The sequence below is a fragment of the Podarcis raffonei genome, chromosome 5, assembly GCF_027172205.1.
Source record: "Podarcis raffonei isolate rPodRaf1 chromosome 5, rPodRaf1.pri, whole genome shotgun sequence".
Taxonomy (NCBI): Eukaryota; Metazoa; Chordata; class Lepidosauria; order Squamata; family Lacertidae; genus Podarcis; species Podarcis raffonei.
In genome coordinates this window covers 20,116,870-20,126,546 of record NC_070606.1, presented here as the reverse complement: position 1 = coordinate 20,126,546, position 9,677 = coordinate 20,116,870, and the positions used below count along the sequence as shown (strand labels likewise).

The following is a 9,677-nucleotide window of genomic DNA, read 5'->3' as shown; positions in this document are numbered from 1 at the left end:
CGCCTACTTTCCCTGCGCGGAAGTCTTCTGCGCAGGGTGGGTGTGGGCAGCGGAGGAGTCCTGCGAGAAGTCCTGGAGCCCCCTCTCTGCTTCCCCCATCGGCCCCCCTGTATCCCTGGTGTTACGCTGATTTCCTTCCCCAGCTGAAGAGCTGCCTCTCTCCCTGCTGGGCCCTTCTCCAGGATCGCTGTGGAGCCTTGCCTCCGCCTCTAGTTCCAATGGCAGTTCCCTGACAGATGGGCAGGGTACAAGTATTATTATCATCATCATCATCATCATCATCATCATCACACCAAGGGCAGGGATTCTGACATCCCATATGGTGACAGAGATAACATTTCCCTCCAGCAAGCAGGCTAGAGTTAAAGGAGAGAAAGACTGACTTAGGGCAACCATGATACTGTCAGCCCATTGTCAGCCTGTGGGTACGGCTGGGAAGGCCCATCAGTCCATATCCCCAAACTCATTATGTCACTGGCACAAGCTATAGGGGGCCCGGGGGCTTGGACACCCACAAAAAAATTGTTATGGGTGCTCAGCATCAGCACCTGTCAGGCTCAAGAGATTCTCTCCTCCCCCGGCAGCCTCCAGGATCAAAGAAAAAAGAAGAAAGTTCGTATTTGTGGTTTTATTCAGCAATTGTGGAGCAAGACAAGGAATCTAGTCCTGGACGCCATCATGACGTTGCTCACTCTGAGCCCCTCCTTTTCCTTCCCCAACAACACCCTGCGTCCCTAGGGAAAGTCTCAGGAGGAAAACATCGCTGGGTTCTTTGCTCTTGAATCCTAATTGTCCTTGGAGAAGGGGGAGTTCCCAGGTTCTCTAATGATGTGTCTGCTATCTGTTCTCCAGCTCCCTCTCCTTCTTCTCCCAATACTTCATAACTTGGTGGTTCAGTGTCCTGTCATAATTCAACCCTGTCTCTGTCTCTTTTTGCCACTACGGGGGGGGGGCGATTACACCACCTGTGTAATCTCATAATCTGGGGCCCAAGTCGGCACCCTGCATTATGAGCGTGCCCAGTGGAGAAATAGGGAGCCCACTCTTGCTTGCCCCAGACTATGGATCCTACATGATGTCTCTAAACTTAGCTTGCTTCATTCCACACCCAGTCTAAAGAAAGCTTGAAACTCTTAAGATTTTAACTGATTAGCACAGATATAATCCAGAAGATCAGTACTTTCCATGTGGTTTAAAAAATTTACAGTAGGAAGTAGGGTTGAGGCTGCAGTTCTAACTCCACTTACCTGGGAGTAAGACCCATTGAGCTCAATTGAACTTACTTCTAAGTAGACGTAGTGCCTAGAGGCTGCCTCATCTTATGGCATACAAAATCAACCAATGACACTTCGGGGGAAAGAACAGTGATGAGGCCCCCGTCAGGACAGCAGCATTTATACATCAATTAATATGTAATAATGCCGCTTGTACAAAACAAGAGAGAGAAAATTTCATTGTGGAAAACGGAGGCAAACAGCATCCATAGCAAAAATGCGTGCCTTGATGAAGGAAATCAGCTTGATAGTCCATTTTCAACAGATTCCTCTGACATCCGAAGCAGGATATCCGTAGCCTTGGAATTGATCTCAATACCTAGATAGATAAGTAAGCTGTAAGGAGGACCCCTCAGTCTTTTTTCTGGGTGCACTGCAAAAATATATATCAATTAAATACTTTAAAACTCTCCATTTCTTTGTTAAGCACAGTCTCAGGCATGAGAGTCTGGAAACAAAAGGCAACAGTGCTTAGCAGGGCAAGAAGCCAAGATGAACCCTAAGAATCATATACAATAGTCAGGGCAAAAGGGTTTTAGGGAGACAGAAAATAATTACTCAAATCTGGACTCCAGCCAGGGTGCTTTGGATTTTGCCCCTGCAGGAAAAGAAGAAAACTGGCAAGGCTGAGGACTGCAGAACAAAACAAAACAAAAATCATGGCAGGAAAAAGAAGGAGGCCACAGAAGGGCTTAAACTAAATAATGAGAAATTTCAAAGAGAATGAAGAACAAGAGGTCACTGAAGGAGACAGTGTAGCAGTCCTCTAAAAGATGGGAAGAGTAATTTATTCAAGAGAGGGGAAGAGAGGCCATAACTCAAAGGGAGCCGGAGCCAAGAAATCCAGTGTAAAGTTAAAAAATGACACATTTTGTCAAAGGCAGCTCGAAAGAAATATATTTCACTAAGTCAGAACAAAAAACACACACATAGCAACTGACATAAAAATTCACCAGAATATTGGAAGAAAGTGTTGTCACGGCAGGGGAATGTGGACTTTTGACGAGGTTGTCGAGGCAGTAAATAAAGCAAGCCTTGGGTTACAGATAAAGAGGATGGGCTGAGCATGAATTGGAAGATGTGAGGGAAATGGAAACGAAGAATGTGAGGGGCCTGCACTAAGAGATCCTTTAGTCCATCCAGATGTTAAGGGGGTGCCCAGAGGCAGGGAGTTAAGGGACACACCCAACACACGCATGCACACTGTTTGGGCCCTGGCATCTGGGATCCAGAAGTACTGTGGCTCTGACCTTAAGAGTTCCATTTAGCCCACAATGACCAGCGTTACCCTGTGACAAATGTTCCATCTTGGGAAGTATTTCAGCTTGCCAGATGGAAAGACCCCTTCTTTCGTCCCCAACCCACCACCCCAGAGCCGCTTTGGGGGACATGGGGCCACACATGGGGGTTGAGAAGGGGAAAGGCCCATTGCACAAGTGCACCTTTGCTTTTGCTTTTAAAGATTTTTGTTAGATTTTCATAACTTTAACCAATTGATTTCAAACTTCAGATTTGGTTATATATTTCTCTTTTAATTTGACTTCCCACCTTCCCTTCCATGCTGTTTATATGCCCATCCCTTTTGTAGACTGCATAATGTCGCACATTTAATCTAATACATATTCCTCTATTACATTGCACATTTCATCTAATATGCATTCCTGTATTTCGTATACAGTCATACCTCGGGTTACAGAAGCTTCAGGTTGCGTTTTTTCAGGTTACGGACCACCGAAACCCAGAAGTACCGGAATGGGTTACTTCCGGGTTTCAGCGGCCGCACATGCGCAGAAGCACTAAATCGCTCTTTGCGCATGCGCAGAAGCACCGAATCGCAACCTGTGCGTGCACAGACACGCAGACGCGGGTTGCAAATGTGCATCCCGCATGGATCACGTTAGCAACCTGAGGGTCCACTGTATTATCATTTCTTTCCATCGCTCAGATTTCAAATCCTGCCAGCAATTTCATTTTAATCCCTCCCCCAAAGTTTCCACTCTTCCATAAATTGTCATTGGACCATTTGGGGGACCATTTGCAAATGGGGGTCCCTTAAAAGTGCAAGTGCATCTTTGTTGTAAGCTGCCCTGGGTTCTCATGTGAGGAAGGGTAGCATACAATAAATTTTTAAAAATGTGGTTTATGTATCTTTCTCCAACCTGGTTAAATGTTGTATATTTTCCTTTCTGCTTTCAGGCACAAGAACGACTTTCTCCTGTGCTGATGTGGAAGAGTCAGGCGACCTAGCCTTCCATCCAAACTGTTTGAAAGTCAGCCTGCGTAACTGTTGTGCTCCTTGCATGGCTCCCATTCACTTCAAGGGGCTTGGGCGGGAATATTTTCCTGTGGGTTGTGCTTCTCTTAGCTGTAAGAGGGTGGATATTAGGATCCTGCGTTCTTAGATATGGCCAGAAACATATTGGTGCCCAAGGCAAAAGAAGAAGGCGGAAAGAAATCTGAATGGTCTTCCCCTGGTGGTGAAAATATAACAACAAACCAAATAATTGACTATTTGCTGCCTTTTAATAGTACCCCCAAATCCCTCGCCTGAGGCAGGCTTCCTTGTGCTGCTTATTGATAGGGCCGGCCTTGAACATGCTTCTGACAGCTTTGGTGTACACAAACACAGACACGCACACTCGCCACAAAGGAACCTATCAATTTTCAGCTCAAGATACACACACAGGATCCAGTAAATAAGGATTCGGGGAAAAGAGATGGACCGCAGTTCAATTAATTTTAGCTTTGCATTGCTGGGCTGTGGGGAATTCTAATCAATACAGAGAGCTTTCAGCTTGCTAAACATAAAGCACATTTCATACAAAGCTGAACATTTTTCTCCTTGTCATACAGAATTATCTTAATTATTGTTTCGGGGAAAAGCCTTACACAAAATCATCCAGTAGTCTCCCCCTAAACAAAAAAAAAAAACCCAGCTCAGAAACTCATCACAGCAATAATTTATGATTCCCCCCTCCCATTTTCCCTCTCCTAACATCTTGGTCTTGTTTGATATGCTTGCCATTTCTTGCTGACAGGGAGGTCGATTAAATCACATTTATATTGTAAACGTATGCATTGCTTTTTACCCTAGGCGGCGGATGAAGAGATACATGGCCCCATGGGAAAAAGAAGCCAATCCACTCTCATATTGCAGATTTCTGCCGGTTGGAAGAAATGAATGGTTGCCAGGGAGAGTTGGGAATTACTTGAGGATGCAAATTGTTATTTTAAAAACCTTTTGAGGAAGGCTCTCCTTCCCTCCCCAAAGTCTCTCCCCCCCCCAATATCTTCACATCCTTGATTTGTGCTGGTTTCTAGAAAGGCACTTCAACAACATTCTTCAGGGCATCTGCAAAAACCAGACTTTTAACCTGGTCTGCGCAAAGTAGCAAAAGAGAGAGAGAGAGAGAGAGAGAGAGAGAGAGAAGACGGTATATTAGTAAAAGGTACTTTGTGGTGGCAGAGGGAAAAGGGAGTCTCCCCAGTTTTTTGGAAGGTGATGGGAGGGACACAACTCCAAATGAAGTGATAAAAATGAGGAAGGCAGAGGTTCTTGCCAGAGGCTTAGGGGGAGGGAGAAACGAGCTGCAATGCCATTAACCTAAAAGGAAGCGTTCAGTTTTGTAAATTATGCATAGCTCTCACTTTGTGCTTTTCCTTCTTCAAGTTTCCCCCCTCAAATGACTAATTAGGGAACATTCGAGAGTAGAAGGGAACATTCACAGTAATGCAGAGGAGCTCATACAGAGCAAACTCCTGGCGCAGCCTTTAAAAGCCTCCCCTATGCCACTCCCCTTCTTTTTCCACTCACATATCCTGATAATGATCTTCATGCTTCCAAGTCCTATCACAGTAGAGCTATTCAAAGGTCTTCTCTAGGAACTGCATCCATTTCCTCTTGTCGCTCCTTATGCCCGGAACTCTCACTCTGAGTACATCCCTTCCCACCATTGCCCTTTCAGGAATCTTAGGCCTAGAGATTCAGAGAGTAGAGCCCAAGGGGTAGATGGTGGATACATCAGAAGATGAAGCCTAGTAGAACATGCTGAAAGGAAGGGATGGCACCGAATGGGTCAGGGGTGGGATTGGGCGAATCTGTCAAGTCCATTTTCTTTCAAGTTTCTCATTTAAGTTCCATTCTTCATATTTCCACATCAGTTTGCCTTTTTTAAAAGAAAGAAAGAAAGAAAGAAAGAAAGAAAGAAAGAAGTCCTCATGAAAATGTATCAGTATTTTAGTGTAAATTTATCCTCATATACATTTTTGTATGCAATTTTAGCTTTTGTGTGCATTTTGTATGCAATTTACCAAGCAATTTCCCCAATATAATAAATTTTGCCTTATTTTCAATGATACATGCGTTTTTATGAACACCTTAACTCAGCATATTCAGTTTTGGCACACTCTGCTTGGCTAGAGAACCACATTACAAAATTCAGAGAAATGCAAATTTCAGTGGAACGGCTGTGTTTCAGTTTGCATATAACTTCAGAAAGTGCAAATTGGGAAAGTTCTTCTTTAAACGTGAACTGAATGCAATTCCTCCCCTACCCCTAGTCAGAGGGCAGCCCCTGGTGGCTTAGGATGGAGCCTAATGAACATAGGAATGGAGCTAACAGCAAAAGCTTTTGGCTTTGGCTCCTTTCCCAGAGATTCCGCACCTTTTCCTGATGATTCTAGTCCTATTCATGTGTTTCTCCACGTGAATGGTAAATCAGCCTGGCCTGAGTCATTGCATGCCACACTATGCTGCTCCAATGTGTGTGCATTGAACATGGATGTCTTGGAGCGCATGAGCTGCTGGGTGGCATATAGGTATTTCACAAAACAGGAATTCCTACATGATCATGTATAGGTTCCCCCTTTGCGAATACCATGCTCAATATGTAGGTGGTGGAAGTGAGGTCAGCACAGCATGGCATGTGATGAAGGGGGAGGCATAGCTCTGCTCCATCTTCCTTGCATTCACTCTGGAGAAACGCACGAGCAGGCTTTCTGAGAAGGGGAGTAAGACGCTGAAACTTCAGGTGGAATTCTGAGTTCTGACAACCTTTCCTCTCTTCTTTCAGTCTTCAGCTCAAAACCCATATCTTCTGTGACGCCTTAGTCTTTATCCCCAGCCAAAACAAAGCCCCATTACATGTAATTGTGCTTTCTGGCACTTGTCCCTTGTTAGCCTTGCCTCTGTTGTCTTCCTTCCCTATCATGGTGTATTTTTAGCCTGTAAGCTCCTGAGGACATGGACTTGTCTTTTGCTTATGTTACTCTGCAAAGCAACATAAACACTAATGGCTTCATCCTAACAACTTAATGAAGCCATCTTCCATTATCGGGGGGTGGGAGTGGGGGAAAATATCCACTAATACTTCCATCTTTCCTAATGTGACCGGCAGAAGGACTATTACCTTGAGAAGCAGTATGGAATGCATCACTGGCTTGGAGAGAAAGCAGAGAGGCTGTCATTTAATATTTTCCACCAGTGTTTTGAGGTGAACTTTTAAGAGCTCAAGGCTCTGAAGGAGAGCCAAAATGTGCTGCTACATCAGCAACAAAATTCCATGCAAATCTCTGTGTAACTCCAAATCATTACAATAGCCCTGTAAACACAGCTTCATATCCCATGATCCCCCAACAATAGTCACAGAGCAGACCCAGTTAATCCCAGAGCCCTTGATCTCCGAAATAACAAATGATCAGTAGCTAGATAGGGTCATGCACCGTCCTGGAGGAGCAGGTGTGCAGCTTGGGGGCATCCTGGATCCATCATTGTTATTTGAGGTGTAGGCCCCTCTGGCATGGCACGTCTTCTACCAGCTTTGGCGGGTGGCCCAGCTGTGAGCCTATCTGGATAGATATAGCCTAGATCCAGAGGTCTATACTGTGGTAACTTCTAGGTTAGATTACAGTGGTGTGTTGTTAGGCTGCATTTGAGGGCAGTATGGAAACTGTAGCAGACAACAGGGTGGATTTTTGGGAGCAAACGCAGGGTGCTGAGCTGAGGGGGTGCCATCTCAAAGCCCTGTACATGAGGTGCGAGGTTTTGGGAAGAAGAAGGAGGAGGAGGAGGAGTTTGGATTTGATATCCCGCTTTATCACTACGCTAAGGAGTCTCAAAGCGGCTAACAATCTCCTTTCCCTTCCTCCCCCACAACAATCACTCTGTGAGGTGAGTGGGGCTGAGAGACTTCAGAGAAGTGTGACTAGCCTAAGGTCACCCAGCAGCTGCATGTGGAGGAGCGGAGATACGAACCCGGTTCACCAGATTACGAGTCTACCACTCTTAACCACTACACCACACTGGTGTAGAGTCCTCCCTTCTCCTTCCTAAAGCCTAGTTAGCACTTTCCCAGCTTTGGGAAGGAGATGGGAGGGCTCCAGGACCCTGCCAGAGCCCTTGTGCCTCCTTCCCATAGCCGGGCACCTCCTTATCCACCTTTGGGAACTGGGGAAGGGGCACCCAATTTTGGCATCACAAAGGGTGCCACAGTACACAAGTCTACCACTGCAGACAGGCTGCTGACCAGTACTAGACACTTGCGCTGGCTACCAATTTGTTTCTGAACCAATTCATAGTGCTGGTATTGACATAAGGCCCATTTTCACTCAGGACCTTAAGGATAGCACTTGATCAGAACTAGTGGCCTGGCTTTTGGGTTGCTTATATTTGGTTTGGGCAGTTATTTTATGTTGTCGGTGATTTCTGTGGATGAAGGCTCTTAGTATATTCGCTTTTCTTTTAATAGGTTTCCATTGCATATTGTATGTTGGCCCTACAAGTCACTTCAAGACTCCCAATGTGTGAAGCAATAAACAAATCAAATACAGTGGTACCTTGGTTTACAACCATAATCCGTTCCAGAGGTCCAGTTGTAAACCAAACCCAAGGCGTGCTTTCACCAGTGGGGCCTCCCCCTAAAAATGGGTTGTAATCCAAAAAAAAGGGGACACACACTTCCGGGTTTGACGTGGTTGTAATCCAAAATGGTTGTAATCCAAAACGGTTGCAAACAAGGTACCACTATACATCTAGATCTGCTTGTGTCCCTTCCCCTACCTTAATACTAGGGGCTTACTCCCTAGTCAGTATGTTTAGGACTGCAGCGTAACTCCTCATATAGGATTGCAGCTATAGCCTCAGATGCAAACCTTCGCGTGATGTAATGTTAGTAAGGAAAGCCCACCATTTTGCTCCAGCACCCCGTGTGATGCCATGCCGACATCTCCGTATGCCTCTTTTCATCATCTAACAAGAGACTAGTTTTCTCAAATGCAGCTATTCCTAGCTGCAAATAGCACATTGAGCAAATGGTAACTACATTCATGCTATGAACACTCCAACTCCGGCAACCTTGTCATTTGTTAAAAGGGAATGAGAATTGTGGGATGAGATGCTTTCTGGAGGGATGGGGAGAGGGTGTTGTAAAAGGGGGTGCAGGACAGCATTCCTAAGAACTCGTTTTGCAAAACGAAAATCCGAACTAAAAGTCAGCTCTGCTTTTAGTAGCATATCAGCCATGATTCCCCCCAGATGAAACTCTATTGAGCCCCAGGCTCTGTGCTGGTGCCTCTCCTGTGGGCTACTTTGAGAGCAGAAAAGAGATCCTCTTCCACACTTTGCCCTAAAACCTGACAACAGCTAGGCAACCATTGTGCAGAAACCTCTGGCTAACACTGCCTTGTTGTCTCTTTGTGCTTCCCCTGCCTGTTGTATTCATCAATTGTCTCCGTTCTTTAAAAAAAAATGCAAAGAGATTATCTATCTTTTCCTTCTGCTTATATGCTATTGAACACAGTAGGCCCTGCTGTGTGGATTCTGTTCAATAATGCAATCTCTTATGTATAAAAGTGAGCTCTCAACATTCTGTCACACACTCTGGTATGACCAAGAAACAAAACCCAGGAGGGGGGATATGCAGATAAAGGTATAGGGCTGTGCGTATATAGGAGCAGGAGCTATTCTCAACGTCTGGAGTGGAGGGAGGAGAGCTATACCTCCCACCCCAGATGTGCCCTCAGATTACTGCTGGGCCAAAGCATTCTGCTTGGTCATGACTTTTTGGGGATGCTGAACCCCAATTTTTATTATTATCAATTTGGGTGTGTGGATCTATTAACTTTTGACTGGGGGTAGACTTACCTTTAAAGACTAGGTGAGTAAGCTTTTGCTCTCCCCCACCCACAATAAAAAATGAGGTGACTTGGTTGCCCTTAACAACCTGGCAGCAGCACAATGCACGATGTCACAAAGACCTAGTTCACATCATTCTCTGTGGCATCCTTGGGGACAAAAGGTAGCTGCCCCATTGGCCAGTTGACCCTATTCCTGACAGATGATAAGGCCTAACCAAAATCTGTTATTTATGTGTATGTGGGAAGCTATTTACCTAAAAATTCCTGAGG

The 9,677-nt window shown here is 45.3% G+C and overlaps 1 long non-coding RNA gene across 1 annotated transcript; it reads right to left on the bottom strand.

The window, feature by feature from the left end:
- Nucleotides 1–3,498: 3,498 nt before the first annotated feature.
- On the bottom strand, nucleotides 3,499–9,476 carry LOC128413391 (uncharacterized). The gene is made up of 3 exons (XR_008330320.1): nucleotides 9,415–9,476; nucleotides 5,089–5,440; nucleotides 3,499–3,745 (listed from the first exon to the last, which is right to left on the bottom strand). It is a non-coding gene; the product is annotated as an uncharacterized LOC128413391 (long non-coding RNA).
- Nucleotides 9,477–9,677: the final 201 nt, after the last annotated feature.